Genomic DNA, 16,443 nt, shown 5'->3' on the forward strand with positions numbered 1-16,443 from the left:
TACTTACCATAACATTAGATTTTCTTGGAGAAATCATTTTTGTTAACCTTCAGGACTTAGTGAGCCTCGCATGCTCAATTCAGCAGATATAACTTTCTAGGCCATAGAGACTTCAGTTTATGAAAATGGTCCTACTTCCCAAAACCTTATGCATAGTACAGACATCTTTTAAATCAAATAAACTCCATTTGAATCATTTCAATAAAACTTTTCTAAAATTTGCATGGTTCCCTAATACAACAAAAACTGCTATTAAATATTACATTACTACCTAGTACAAAGGAGGTATTACATTTCCTGATTTAAAAAGGGAACAGGTTTTAAACTCACAGTATCATTCAACCCAGGGGGCATATCTGCTTGAAAGCAATTAATCCATCTATATTCAACATTCTCAGTATTCAACACAATACCCACTCCTCTAAACATGCTAATTTCTATTTTAATGTGTCTCTTGCAACATTGCAATTTGTGTCCTACATTTTTGATACTTTGTTTTTTTGTCTACATCTATAGGGACATGTACATTCTATGACAATACAGACAGAGTAGTCATGATGACAGAAAGTTGTTACTCCCATCTATGATGAATGACAGACATTTTATTTATATGGTTACATTTTTTAGCTTATGTGCATTCAGCAATAATTAGGAGGCTTTACTCGTATGTAAGTGAAGAAAAAACAGTGGAGACACAAACACAGCTGTTAGGCAAATGTTTTAATGAAAATAGGCACTTTCACGTCTTGTCATAGACACTTCATCAGATTCAGAATAAAAACACACAATGAAACCAAGCCTTAGACACAACAGCATTTCAAAATCTCCAATCACAGAAAGGCAACAATTAAACAGAAGCATTGAATTTATATTAAAGCTATTTGTTCAGAGTTCTATCAATTAAAAAGGGCTTAATAGACACACTGTCATTCGGCCCACAATTTTTATCCGTCTGCAAATGTAAAATACATTTTGTTTCAACTTTTTCTGTAGTATCTTTAATATTACCTAACCTAACACATATGTACTAATTCTAAGACCAAGAATATAAACTTATGTGATGTACCTACTTCCAAAGTATGCTCAGCTAAGCTATTTGTCTCATCTTTCTTGTTAATAGCATAAACATGCTCTCTAATCCTCTCCCTTAGAGTTCTGTTGGTTTTGCCAACATAGTACGAAGGGCATGTGATTCAATATGCTAAATACACCAGATTTCTGCTATTGCAGTCAGCATAATGGTTGAATACATATTCTTTACCAGTATTAGGATGAACAAAGGTCTTTCTATCTCCAATATAGGAGCAGTAGTTACATTTCCTACAAGCAAAAGTACCCTTCCACTTTGACTCAGTGATTTCACAGTGTTGGGTTTCATAGCAAAGAAGTGTTTTCAAAGACGTTTGATTCTTGTATGAAAAAGCAGCAGAATCACCCACTAACTGTCGAACTTTATCATCTGTCAGTAGGAGCTTCCAATTCCTGCATATAATATTCTTAACATCAGAACTACTCCTTGTAAATGGAATGACTACCCTACATCTCTTTCCATTGTTCTTATTACTACCTCTTAGCTGAGTAACACTAGGTGAAGCCCTATTTTTATACTTATTAAAGTAAGGGGTGCATCTACCTCTGCGGTTCTTGCAAACGCTCAAAACCACATTCAGTATGGGCATATCTTCTATTTGTAAATAACTTCTCAAGCTCATACAGAGCTACACTACGTTCTTGATCACTGGTTAGATGTGAGACCCTAACAGTCTGTCCCTTCACAATGTTACTGTATATATGGGGAGGATGCATGCTGCCTCTAGAAAGATTATTATGTTTACAGCCTTTCTTAAAGATACTAGTAGAAATGTTATGCGATCCACTATCAATAACATCCAAAAACTCAATTTCAGTAAATGAGCATTTATAAGTGAAATGTAAAAATGTTGTACTATTATTCAAAAAAGCAACAAAGTATTTTAACTCATCACTAGATCCATCCCACAACAAAAAAATCATCCACAAATCTTTCATAAAAGATGAAAAACTTAGAAAAATTAGCATTCTGTAATATTTGTTCAGATTCCCAGTGTGCCATGACTAGGTTTGCATATAAATTTGCTCATGGTGTTCCCATGGCAACACATTTTCTTTGTATGTAATACTCATTATTATACGTAAAGACATTATGAGATTATGGGTAAGAACAATGTCTATTAAAATACAGTACAAAATGATCTTGTCACTGCTCAGGTGCCAATTCTTGGAAATAAATTGTCTAATTTGGGATGGATGTAAACAAAGATGTCACATCCATAGTGACAAAAAGACAATCGGGCTTAAATTTATCGGAAAAAACTAAGTCAGAAAAAGAACATAAAAATGTCTCAGTATCTCTGAGGATAACATCTATCTTGTCAATTATAGGGCGCAACATCTCCTCAAGAAAAATCGAGATTAGCTCTGTGAGCCAACCACTACTGGCCACAATAGGCCTAAGAGGGGGATTCAGTAGATCCTTGTGGATTTTTGGTAAACTTCTTATTGTGGGAAATACTTAAATACTTCACTATTCATCTGTCTACACATCAACATATCATACAATACACTGTGAACATCATTAACAACCTTATCAAGAGCATAGGTCGTTAATAAACCATATGTCTCAACATCCAACATTTCATTCATTCTGTTCATATAGCTGCACCTATTTAAAATAACAATAGAAACCCCCCCCCCCCCCTTGTCTGCTGGCCTGATAACTATGTCAGTATTATGTTGTAAAGAGCTAATGGCATCTCATTCTACTTTTGTAATATTATGAAAGGCATGGCCAAAATTCTTAGTGCGTGCTAAATCCAACAAAGACTCCTCACAAACCTTATCAAAAGTTTCCGGAACAGGATTTAAAGCTGGAACATATGCACTGGTTTTTTTTAAAAAATGAAACGGGGGCAGTTTCCGTATTATTAAACAAAACCTTACACAACATTTCTCACAAAAATCTTAACATCTACAATAACGTCTAAAATGTCAGAATTAAGACAAGGTATAAACGACAGACCTTTATTTAATATAGACTTCTCAGCATCTGTTAAAACATAATCTGAAATGTTAACAATCAAAGAACTAGAGTCCAAGTTTTCTTGTGTTTCGGCCTCACCTCTGCTCTCTCTTCTGAGACCAACCATCTCTTCGTTCCTTCGCTGAACGACCATTTTCTTTGTTGGTCTGTCCTTACTGGAAATGGAAGAAGAGGAAAAACTTCCTTCCATGTGTCGTTCACATCCCTAGTCTTCTTCCAAACACTGGGAGGTGGTAGACTTAATTGCACATCAGAATTCAAGCTACCCCAGCCATTGGCATCGTTCTATAACATACAAACTTGAGAAATCTGCCTAGCTTGCACAGAACAAATCGTATCTCAGTTCGTATCAGATACGTTAGCAGGCAGAATGTAGCTCTGTATGACCTTGAGAAGTTATTTATAGAGGATATGCCCACACTGAATGTGGTTTTGAGTGCTTGCAAGAACTTACAGACCGCAGAGGTACCCCTTACTTTAATAAGTATAAAAAGAGGGATTCACCTAGTGTTACTCAGCTAAGAGGTAGTAATAGGAACAATGATAAGAGATGTAGGTTAGTCATTCCGTTTACAAGGAATAGTTCTGATGTTAAGAATATTATATGCAGGAATTGGAAGCTCTTACTGACAGATGATAAAGTTAGACAGTTTGTGGGTGATTCTCCTGCTTTTTCATACAAGAATGACAAGTCTTTGAAAAGACTTCTTTGCTATGAGACCCAGCACTGAAATCACTGAGTCAAAGCAGAAGGGTATTTTTGCTTGTAGGAAATGTAACTACTGCTCCTATATTGGAGATAGAAAGACCTTTGTTCATCCTATTACTGGTAAAGAATATGTATTCGATCATTATGCCGACTGCAGTAGCAGAAATCTGGTGTATTTAGAATACTGTATCACATGCCCTTCGTACTATGTTGGCAAAACCAACAGAACTCTAAGGCAGAGGATTAGAGAGCATGTTTATGCTACTAACACAGAAGATGAGACAAATAGCTTAGCTAAGCACACTTTGGAAGTTGGTACATCACATAAGTTTAGATCCTTGGCCTTAGAATTAGTATATAAAAGTGTTAGGTTAGGTAATATTAAAAATACTACAGAAAAAGTTGATACAAAATGGATTTTACATTTGCAGTCTGATAAAAATTATGGGCTGAATGACAGTGTCTATTAAGCCCTTTCTAAATGATAGAGCTCTGAACAAATAGTTTTAATGTAAATTCAATGCTTCTGTTTGTTTTAATTGATGACTTTCTGTGATTGGAGATTTTGAAATGCTGTTGTAGTATTTAAGACTTGGTTTTATTCTGTGTTTTTATTCTGAATCTGATGAAGAGTCTATGACAAGACGTGAAAACGCTTATTTTCATCAAACCGTTTGCCTAACAGCTGTGTTTGTGCCTCCACTGTTTTTTCTTAACTTTTTTTGTTTTGCATTTGGAGCACTTAATTCTTGTGGACCTTGTTTGTTTTTTATTTGAACTCGTATGTAGTTGCTTTTTTGTTATTTCCATGTGAATTCATGACATTTTCAGCACGTTGTACTTCAGTGAAAAACTCAATCAAGAAAGTAAATAGATTTTTACAAACTTATTATACTCTCTTAACTTGCAACAAACGTACAAAACTATGTACACTTACCACTTTCAACAAATTAAATTTATCCCTCCACACAGGAGCAATTTCCCCAATACAATGACTGCAGTCAAACTATTACTGGTTCCAAAATTAAGGTGAACGCATACGGCAAATGTTAGAAACTGTGTTCCTACTTGCACTAATTATTATATTTTCTTATGTACATTCCCCTCCCAGACATGAAAAACAGATTGCATGTTTTCATTAAACGTTGACTTTTAGCCATAAGAAAAAGTGTACTGGCTACCTTTAAATAAATTAAACAATGCACTGTTATATCGCATACATTAAAGTATTAAGAATGCTGAAAAGACAACTATTTGTATATCTTACTTCCCACAATTTCATTCATTTTTTTCACTAAACTGTTTGCTAAAGTACCTTTAAATATTAATTACATTGTGCCACGTGAAAACATACGATGTTCAGTGGCCTAAAGCTTAACTGCTTGCACCTGAGTACAGCTAGTCTCCAAATAAAGGTGATGGTAATGACAACAAAAAAAAAAGAAGTCATGTAGTTACCATAATGTCCCATCTGTGTTGTCCATTTTCATTCTTCCTCAACTGAAGGGTTCAGATCCGATCTAATTCAGCCATTGCTAAAGCTCGTGACAACCACAAACTCTCAAGCTTCTCCCTTACCCACAATGCACCAACCCTAAGTTACCTCAGATCCTGTTTGCTGATTTTTGCCAGAAAGGAATATTTACTATGCATAGATAAGGTGAAAAACTGCTTGCAGTTAATACATATAAAGAGTATATCTGGAGCCCAATACAAAGGACAGTGATGTCCCTTAAAAACTCATTCTTACAGAAGTTTGCAAAGGATGGGGGTTGGTGGATGGGGAGTTGATGAAGAATGAAAATGGACAATGCAGATGGAACGTTATGGTAAGTACATAACTTCTTTATCTGATGATGTCAATTTTCAGTCAATCCTCAACTGATGGGACAGAGTTCCCAGCTACCTAAAATCTGGTTGGATTCAAGGATGGATGTTTCTGAGCACAGTTTAACCAAAAGATGCTCTATATCTGGAAACCAAGTCCAATTTGTAATGAGTAATAAAGGTATGGGGAGTAGCCAAAGTAGCTGGTGTGCACATGTTGTCCATTGACATCCTGGAAAGAAAAATTGAAAATGCTGCCATGGATCTACTTGAATGAGATTGTATTGGCTATGGTAAGATAACACACAACTTTTTTATAAATAAATACAATCAGTTAGCCCTCTGGCTAAAGTTACTTTGGCAACTGGTTTTCCCAATTTCAAGTCCGCAAAGAAAACAAACAACTGGTCTGTTTTCCTTATGTCTTTTGTTCTATGCAGGTAAAAAATGTAATTGTCTGTGAACATCCAGTAAATGTAACATGTACTCACCTTTGTTGGTAAATTTGGGGAAGAAAACTGGCAAATTAATGGACTAGCAGATATAATGGCTACTAGAAAAAACATTTTCCAAGTAAGATATTTAAAGTCACACACAGCTGCTGGTTCAAAGGGGGAATGTGTAAGTGCCTGCAGTACCAGAATGAGGTCTCATGGGGGGAGTAGGATCTTTAAAAGGAGGTTTTAAAAACACAGTGCTTTATAAGTAAGCTTTGCATGACTTAGGAGAGGCTACTAAGGAACCTTCAAATCCAATGTGAAAGTTTGATATTGCTGGTATATGAACTTTAATGGTTATGGAACTAGCTCATTTTTTTTTTAAAAAATAGGGCCAAAAACTTAAGGATGTTGTGTATCAGAGCTGAAAAAGGTTCAAACTAATTCTGATGTGTCCAGTACACAAATCTTTTCCATTTACTGGAATAGATTTTATGTGCTGAAGGTTTATATGAAGATAAAATATGTCAGACAGGGGAAGACCGCATAGGTTGTCTGGTTATTCATAGAACTGGAGAAGCCAAGCCATCAGCCTTAGTTTTGATAAGTCTGGATGGATCATGTTTGTCGGGTGAGACAGGAGGTCTGGAGTCAGATCCGGAACCCAAGGTTGGTGAAGTAAGTGGGGCCGAAGGAGAGGGAACCAAATTTGTCATGGTCAGTAAGGTGCAATGAGGATGACTTTGCTCTTCAACATGGCAGCTTTCTGTAGGAATTTCGGAATCAGCAGGCTTGGTGGACAGGTATATAGTAGACTGGAGGCCAATCGTGAAGTAGAGCATCTCTCAGTGATTCCCCCTGTGGTGGGGATTAGGGCAAAGTAGCTTCTGCATTTGTTATTTAGGGGCGAAGCAAAAAGATCACAGCAAGTCTGGTCCCACCGACGAAAAATCATCTCCGTCACATACTTGCTGAGTGACCTCTCATGAAGAAGAAAACTGAACCTGCAAAGCATGTCGGCTATCACATTGGACTTCTCCGGAAAGTGCATTGCTATGAGAAAGGAGTTGGATAAGATTGCCCGTTCCCACACTCTGAGCACTTATCGACACAAGGGGTAAGATCTGGTCCACCTTATTTGTTAATGTACCAAACTACTGACATATTGTCCATTTGAACTGTAATCGTCCCTGAATGGCCTGCAATGCTAAAAGCACTGCTCTCATCTCTAGGATACTGATATGCAAAACTAGCCTCTTCAGGAGACTAAGTGCCTTGGACTGTTTTCCCCAAAAAGTGGCCTCCCTCACCCCAACCGGGAAGTGCCCATGGTCACTATGGCCTTGGGCTGAAAGGGAATGAAAGTATGACCTTGTAGAGCCTGATCTGACTGAATCCACCACTTGAGCTCTCTCTTGCGTATGTGAGTGATTCGTATCAGAGTTGACATGGGTGTATAAAGTATCAACCATTGTGCTGCTAGCATCCTTTGTAGAATCCTCATGTAAAATCTGGCTAAAGGTAATAACGTTATTGCTGCTGACATTGACCCTAGAGCGTGACGGACCAAGCAGGCCGAAATCTTGGTACTGCAGATTATTTTTCTGACCTGTGATCTTATAGTTTGAACTCCTGAGGGAGGCAGTGATGCTATCATTAACTTTGTGTTGAACAGTGCTCCTATAAATTTCAAATTCTGAGTTAGTTCCAGTTGAGACTTGTAGTTTATGATTATCCCCAGACAAGAACACACCCGGAGAACCTGATCTCTTGCCCTTATTAACTGATGCCTGGTCGGGGAGGTAATGAGCCAGTTGTCTAGGTATGGAAACACCCGGAATCCTTGCAGTCTCAAGAGAGTTGCTATTACTGCCAAACATCTGGTGAATACCCTGGGGGCTGTGGTGAGACCAAAGGGCAGAACTCTGAATTGGTAATGACTGGCTCCCAGCTGGATGAATAAGTACCTTCTGGACCATTTGCTCATCTTTCTGTGATAGTACGCATCATGAGGGTCTAACAAGCACATCCAGTCATCCTTGCCTAGAAATGGGAGAATGGACTGAAACATGACCATCTGAAATTTGGTGCATTGAACTGACATGTTTAGGTTGCTGAGATCCAAAATTGGTCTCCAGTCCCCTGGTTTCCTTGGCACTAAAAAGAACCCTGGGTAAGTTCTGGATTCTATCTGGTCTGCTGGGACCTCTTTGATGACTCTTTTTTTCTAGCAGCTTTGGTATTTGATTTGCTGCTTGTTCCCTCTGACTTTGTTGAACATCGGATATTTTTCTTGAGATTGGAAGTGGAAGGGAAAAGGGTATAACCACTGGAAATAATCCTCTTCACCAGAGTATCTTTAGTTATGTCTAGCCAGGCTCTCTGGTGCAGGGATAATCAACCCTCAGAGGAGAAGCGCTGGTAAGGTCTGTCAAAGAAAGAATCTCTGGACTGGGGGGGGGGGGTGGCATCGACCATTGGAGTTCCCTTCTCTACCCCTGGGGAAACTTCCTCCACGTGTCCTGGAAAGGACCCTGGGATTTCTTGAACCATATTTTCCAACCATCTCACTGATTCCTAGAAAAGGATCTTTGAGGGGTCGAAAAATGTATGCCCACAGCAGACAGGGTCTTTCCATCCTTCTCACACCTGGATAATGTGCCCTTCACTTTGGGTCCAAACAAAGAAGTGCTGTCAAAAGAAGCACTGATGAATGAAGACTTGAAGGCCTCAGCAAAATAACATAAGCACAACCAAGCATGTCTCCTGATGGAAATGAATGAATCAGCTGCCCTTGAGGTTCCTTCAGGTACATGTGAAATAAGCCTCATGGAAGAATTCAAAAAAGATTGCAGTGTGGCAGACTAAGAAGTCATGGATAATTGGACCTTCGCAGAATTGGATCTTGAGAGGGTATTTGACAGTTCCTTAATCAAATCCCTCTGTAATCTTGTAAAACAGGCCAAATAATTCAGTGACCCTAAGGCAAACGTCACTGAAAAATAGAAATGTTTTCCATACCTGTCCATCATCCTAGACTCCCTGTTAGGGAGATGAACAGTGGAACTTTCCTTGACAAGCTCCTTTTTGGCAGCTGCTGGCACCATGGCATCAATGGGCATTCCCTCACCCCAGAACTACTTATCTAAAGGTGGTGCTATAATCTTGTCTGGTCACCTAGCTATGGGGTCAACTGTGTCTGGTTCCTTCCACCCATGTGGAGAGACTAATTCAATAGGCTTGTCCGTGGGTGGAGTAACCCAGGAGATAGACAGGCCAGTAGTGAAAGCCTCCAGGAATACAGACTCCTCAGATGAAAGGTTGCTGAGTGTCCAGCCACCTCTCGGCTTTAGGATCTCGAGGATGTATCCAAATGAAAATTCTTCAGGAGGTGGCCATGGGGACCCTTCACCTTCATCAAAGTCTGTATCTTTGGTGAAGGACTCCTCTGGGGAGTCCAAGTGCTTCCTGTTACAAATCATCTTCTGAGAGACCTGAGGTTATCGGAAGAAATTGAGATAGCCTGTTGGGAAGCCTGGGGGTCTCAGACTGGCTGTCCCTGTGGTAAAGAGTGACGAGGCTCTAAGAGCAGAGACATCAAGGTAGAAAGCTTAAGATCCAATGGGTTTTGGATCAGTCTGTTCTGCAGAGTCAGAGAAAACCCTCTTCACAGCCTTGAAGGCAGACCTCTCCAGAGAAAGAAGAGACCTCATATCCAAAAAGACAACCTTTTGGACTGCTGTCCTCCCCCACTCTGCAAGCAATCTCTCCAAGGCGGAAGCCAGAGCCAAGCTATCCAGTGCTGAGGCTCTAAGAAGCATAGACAGCTCTGAAAAATTCAGACTCAACTCCAACACCTCAGATTTGACAGAGAAGCTTCAACTCTGAGGTGTCTCTGGATATGACTGAACCAGAGCCCTCAGTGTAAGCTTCGAATCCGAAGATACTATTTTTGGATCTGAACCAGATGGTGCTGGATGGCTTGGACCCAGGGACTCTGAGACAGTTGAGGGAGTCAGAGAAGGAACTTGTAGTGGGGGTGTAGAAGAAGAGCAGACTTCCTGTCCTCAAGGGGTAGGAGCCGGTAAGACACCCATTTGACTCTATGCAGAGAGGATCTTCTGCACCACTCTTTCCACATCTTCCTCCATCAAACTTCTGGAATAACCAGTGGAAAAAATAGATGGGGACCTCGGTCTGTGATGCTACAAAAATGGTGGGGGTATCCTTGAGAGCACCTGATCCACAAAAGATGAGTAACTTGTTCTGGGTAGGTGAATAACACTTGAACTGGTAGGACTGGAAGTATTTAGATCTGATACCTTTTTTGTCAGATCCAAGAAAGTAGAGTCCACCAATTGTTTCTTTTTCAGATCAGAAGGTGAGGTCACACCCATCTTGCCGCTTTTCTATGATGGCTCCAAAACCATGGAGGATGTAGAAAGTTTTGGAGAAGAAGTTTTCAATTGTTTAGTTTTGGGTGACTGATATCCAGAAATAGTCTCTCCAAAGGCAGAAGGTAATAAGCCCTTTAAGATAAGCTTGTTTTTACATTCTACAAATGCCCTGAGGTTGAATCCATGGCATATGGAACAATCTTCCTGTAAATGTACAGGCCCAAGGTAGTACACACAAGGTGTGAGCATTGGACACAGGAAGCTTATGCCAACACTTAACACACTTTTTGAATCCAGCTGCGCCTTTTTCTTACATTATATCACAGCAATACAGCAACAGAAATCCACTTTCAAAAAATGAAAAAAAATAGACTTTTTCCTCAGAAACAGTAAAAAGCAGTAGGAAAGGTACCAGCTATGGTAGCAATAGACTACACTGGGTGTAGAAAGACAGAAAATGATGTGCAATAGTCATTTAGAAGTACACAATGTATGGAAAAGGAAAGATAACATTAACTATTATAACGGTAAAGAAATAATATGAGGCAGGTAAGGGATATTAGAAATATTAGGAAATGGAGGGTTTTATACGATGACAAACACTTATCTCAAAAGCTTAAGTGGTATGGTAAACCACATCTTTCGCTGAAAGCAGCAAACGAGATCTGAGGAAACTTAGAGTTAGTGTGCATTACGGGTAAGGGAAAAGCTTGAGAGTTTTTGGTTGTCATGAGCTTTAGCAACAACAGAGTTAAATCTGATGGATTGGATCCAAACCCAACAACTGAGGACAAAATGAAAATGACAACATCAGATCAGCTATTAACTTTGCAGATGTGTGAAAGAATCTGTAAAGATCACCCAAAAGAGACTGTACAGACTTCTTATGTTTAATTACTTGAACCTGTAGATTTGACTGTCACTTACAGCATTTACTAATAGCAAAATAGCTAATGACTTGGTAAATACAAGAAAACTTTATTTTCCATGCCTTTCATCATTTTGTACTATTTTTCAAAAACACATTTACAATACTTTATCTACAGCTTAAGCCAAGGACACTTGCCTAGATAACCACTCCTATTAAAAATGTTTGTGTGGGGGGTATCTTAATTCTACATATAACGTGATAAACATACTTCGACATACAGCACCTCAACAGCCCAAGATCACAATATTACATTAACTTTAATTTGCTTCTCTTTAATGTCTCTCACCCTGTCACAGTGAAAAGCCTGGATATATTACAGCTAAGGAAAATTACATTCTGGCTTTAATATTGAACATACACGGCAGACACTGATAAGACTCTGCCCACCTTACACTTAAAATACCCAACTGTACAATATACAAAACTGCTTTACAGAGTAACATGCAATTTATATCATACATTTTGTACACAACTATTAATAACAGCTACAAATATTTTACTTATAATTACTTCAGTCCCTTCAGTGTCCTTCTAAACATTAACAGCAAAGCAGGGTATATTCTTTACAGTTCATCCACAGGTCTGACACAGTCAACAAAATTCCCATCTTTTCATCATCTTCTTGTGAAGCTACATTTCGCATTTCTAATCATATACCTAACAGGATTGATGCTTTACAGTCTCCAATTTATTTTATAATTTCATAATGTTGTTGGTCTTGTTGGTCATCTCCATCTTACAACACCATTTGCTGATTCAGATCCACAGTACTCCTGATTCTTCTAGTCAGCTCTTTCATGTTTTTTTTCTGTCACTCAACCATTTTCCTGTTGAGCAATGGAAATGGTTTCACTTGCAAAGTCTCTTTATTGGCTTTGCTACTGTCAAAACAATAAGTAGAAGAATTATTTCAGCTTGCTGGCTCGTTATATGTTGGCTATTTTTTTTTTACTTCCTCTTTAGCCAGTTCTGCATCAAAAATGGTCTTACATCAGGAAAATAAATACTCAGAAAAACGCAAGACACAGCAGCTTGAATCTCACACCTGCCTCTTGTACAGTGACTAATCATTTCCCAAAAACATTCCGTTGTCTCCAGTTTTTTTTTCCTTTCTTCTACTCTTTCTGCTGATATGACTGCATCATTACTAATGAGTCCTGACTAATTTCTCATGGCCATGTTTGGAGCACATGCACAATGTGCCCTTTCAATTAAAAAACCCTGTTGTGAAACACCAGTCCAATAGCTTTTTTGTTGTTGTTGTGTCTTTCGGCTTTTCCCGGTTAGGGATTGCCACAGCGGAACTCCGATTCACTAATGATTGGTAGTTGATTTTTACGTGCCGAGTTACCAGCCCTGACACACAACCTTCAATGAAGGTACGCCCATTCACGCATGTCTCCACGCAGAAGACGCTCTAGCTGAGAATCGAACCGGACAGCGTCTTACCGTGAGGCGACAACGCTACCGCAGCACCAACTTTCATAAAATACAGTCTGTTTCTTCCAATTTTCAGGTACAGCAGAAAATATCAGATTTTCTCTGCACACCCTGTCTTCTAACTCTATTTTTAAAACAGTTCTTCACAAAAAAGCCTCATGCTGAATCAGGTCTTTATTTCATCCTCTGATATTTGCAGCTTTATCAGCTCATCTGAATTGCTAGCTAAGTGCCTTCTATTTTGTTAAGCAGTTTGTTACTAGACTATATATTCTTTAAGTGTTTCAGTTATTTTAAGCACCTCCAAGTGCATCTGAATTATTTTTCTTCTATCTTTTTGGAAACAATGTCCTGTAACAAAGCTGAATCCTGAACTGCTTTTGTTGAACTGTTAAGATTCTTTCCAGCCAGAGTTTTATGTTCTCCTTTTCTACTCAATTTTCTGTTACTTTCTCTATAAATCATCTTTGCAGGCATCCAGGCAGTGTAATTACAAGTCAGTAACTGGGTTTTATCCAACTGGATTGTTTCAGGGGCTTTTTTTCACAGTTGCAGTTTTCACACTGGGAGATCTCAAACTGTTGATCAATGTGCAGCCATCCTGGAAGCCCAACAACATGGATTCTTAGACTTAGCAGATAAAAGAAGGCCATGAAAGTCCTAACTAGCAAATAAAGAAAATATGTGGTACATATTCACTACAATTCCAGGTAAGGATAATGGAAGTCTCAGCAAGAGGCTGAATGGTGGGAACATTCTAGCAAAAGGGGAACGTGTGATTTTAAGTGTAGCAAAATCTCAAGCTACATCAAGAGATAAGAAGTGGAAAATGAGGTCCCCAACCTGTATTTGCAACCTTGGAGGAAAAATCATCTGCGGAGAGTCCATTAGATTCTGACAGAATGTATCCATGATAGGAAGAAACTGGAAAATGGAAGTGCAAGGTACCATGGTAAAGAGGGCATATGTTCTGAAAGTTAAGGAAAACTGAATTTTCCTTTGGCATCCTCTTCACATCTTGCAATGACTTCTCTGCCTCTCCTTCTCATATTTCCAGCATGTCAATGCAGGATTAAGAGGTGATTTTTTTAATAGTAAGAGTCTCTGTATTTCTAGACAACATTTGACCATATTTGCAATCCACATTCTCTTTCTGCATTTGAAGAAGCAGTATTTTAAATAAGTGCTAGAGTACTGCTTATATTTACTTCTCAAAACAGGGCACGTACATTACTGCAGATATGGTTCCACACTCTTGCGAATGCAACAAGAGTGACAAGCATCAGGATTACTAGGAGTTGTTCCTTACTGCTGCCTCAATTATTCAGCCCTGTTTTTCACCCTTAAAGGATTCAGTTATAGATTTTTCAGCTGTGCTGTTATAAAGCCTCATCTTACTTGCTAACATGAAGTACTGCTTCATAACCAGTTGCTGAAGCCTAGTGGCAGCAAAAGGACAAACCTGAATTCTCCCTTTTCAAGACTGCTGCTCCCATCCTGATAGCAGTCACAGCACAAGGAATATTTGACTGTTATATGTAAAAATATTATCTGGAAGACGGAAAAATGTAACTTCAGATCTCATTAGTGACAATCCTTGCATAATCCTCAAAGTTGATTTGCATTACTAGAAAAGTGGAGCACTCAAAATCTGAACACACTATCACATGAAACAGATATCCACATTTTTTAATTTTTTGGTGGGGTGGAAGACAAAAGTGGAGTTATAGCGGCCTCTACAGAACAGAATTTTACAAACTGTTGACACAAACTCTCTCATGCTACAAGCTTCTGCAGACTACTTAATTCCAGAAGTACATGAAGGTTAAAATGCTTTTGGAAGACAGAGCAGTTAGTAATACAGACTTCCACTTCAGGAACTTCAAGTTAGCTTGAAAAGCTGGTTCAAAAGGTGGAAGAATGATCTTTTTCCAAGTCAAAGCCAAGATTCCAAGGAGGAGCTACCTGTTATCATGGTGGACAGATATGCAACAGCCCTTTCAAAAACTACTTTTCATGGAAAAAGGAAGAAAAGGGGATCTAAAGGCATCAAATCAAATAAATGCAAGTTTTGCAGGTTGAGATGGGCTAGTGATCCCTTGTTCTGTGTGATTATTTTCAATCTGTGAGGAAGTTTGAGGTAACTGCCCATGGTCATTTTCATGAGAGAAAACCACTGCTGTCTGGGTGAAAAGGGAGTTACCAATATGATTGCTGGACTGTCTTTCTAGACCTTTAAAAGAACTATCAGAGGAAAGAAGACAAAGTCGTAGAGGAACTTTCCCATCCATGAAAAGGAAAAGGCATATATACTTCCATGCCTTTTTACAAGATGCCGTGGAGCAGAATTTTTATGTTGTCTGTTGTGAATGGAGGCAAACAGATCTATTTAGGGAGTTCCCCACAGGTGGCTGAAGTCCTAGAAGACTTCTCTGTATAACACCCACCTGTGGGGCTCTGCCCTGGAACTGCCCAATGCATCTGCCACTGTGTTCTGCACTGATGAGATGTAAGTAGCCTTGAGGGAAAGATTGTGCTGAGTCGTGACTTCTCAAGTCATCATGGCTAGCCTGCACAGGGGTAAGACCTGGTCACCCCTTTTTTAATGTACCAATATCATAGTGGTGTTTGTCTATGACTACTTGAAGAGGTCCTGGCCTGGAGTCCACAAATAATTCAAAGTCTTCAAAACATATATCAAGGCCATCATTTTTTAATGTTTGCAAGTTTTTTCTTGAAATGATGGTCCCAAACTGCTTGTATTTCCATTAAGTGTGATACCTCTCCCAATGCAAAGTCTAATGCATCGGTTATTACTTACTGAAAAGGGGGGGTGGGCACGGGAAAACCTGGATTTAATGAAGTCTAATTCACTCACCATAAAAGCTCCTTCCTGACGTATTCCAGCACTGGAATTTGAAATGGTAGATGCTGGTGCTGACTCTACAAAGATATGAGAAACCACTGCATTTTTTTCTTATGAAGCCTGACTACTACAATCACAAGTATGGTGGAAACCATATACCCTAGAATGCTGACATACTCTTTCACAGTTTGGTTGAAAAACTCTAGAAACTGGAGATGGTACAATGTAACTTTTTTTTTTCTGGGAGAAGATGCACTATCATAAGGAATGTGTCCAGAAGGCATTATAGAAAGTCAGTCAGTGACAAGGGGGAAAAAAAAGGACTTTTCCAGAATGAGATGGAAACCCATATTTTGATGATAAGAAATTAATTTTTTATAACTCTGAGTCTGCAAAAATAAGGCAATTGTCCAAACAGGGATATATTTGGATTCCTTGAGCCTGCAACCATCAATCAGTGGGATTACACATTTTGTGAATACCGTTGGGGGCTATAAAAATTCCAAAAAGAAAACTGAAAATGTGAACCAGATATATAAAACCTTAAAAAAAGACTTTAAAGTCTCTGTGAATAGGAAATGGTAAAAAACATCTGTGAGATTCAAAGTCACCAAAAAACAAAGGCGAAGGATTTGGGCAACTTTTAAAAATGGACAAAAGAAACAGACTCAACACAGGTTTCCAGGTCCCCTCTTTATTGGGTACCAGAAATGTTCTGGAATAAAATTTCCTTGTCTTGTTGAGATTTTGGAACAGA

General features: G+C 38.9%; 1 protein-coding gene across 11 annotated transcripts in view; it reads right to left on the reverse strand.

The window, feature by feature from the left end:
* Window positions 1-16,443, reverse strand: part of RIPOR1 (RHO family interacting cell polarization regulator 1) — a 2,621,322-nt gene that overhangs the window by 780,804 nt on the left and 1,824,075 nt on the right. The window lies entirely within an intron of this gene.

This window comes from Protopterus annectens, chromosome 16.part0 (assembly GCF_019279795.1).
Source record: "Protopterus annectens isolate FY-2018-M chromosome 16.part0, PAN1.0, whole genome shotgun sequence".
Lineage (NCBI taxonomy): Eukaryota > Metazoa > Chordata > Ceratodontiformes > Protopteridae > Protopterus > Protopterus annectens.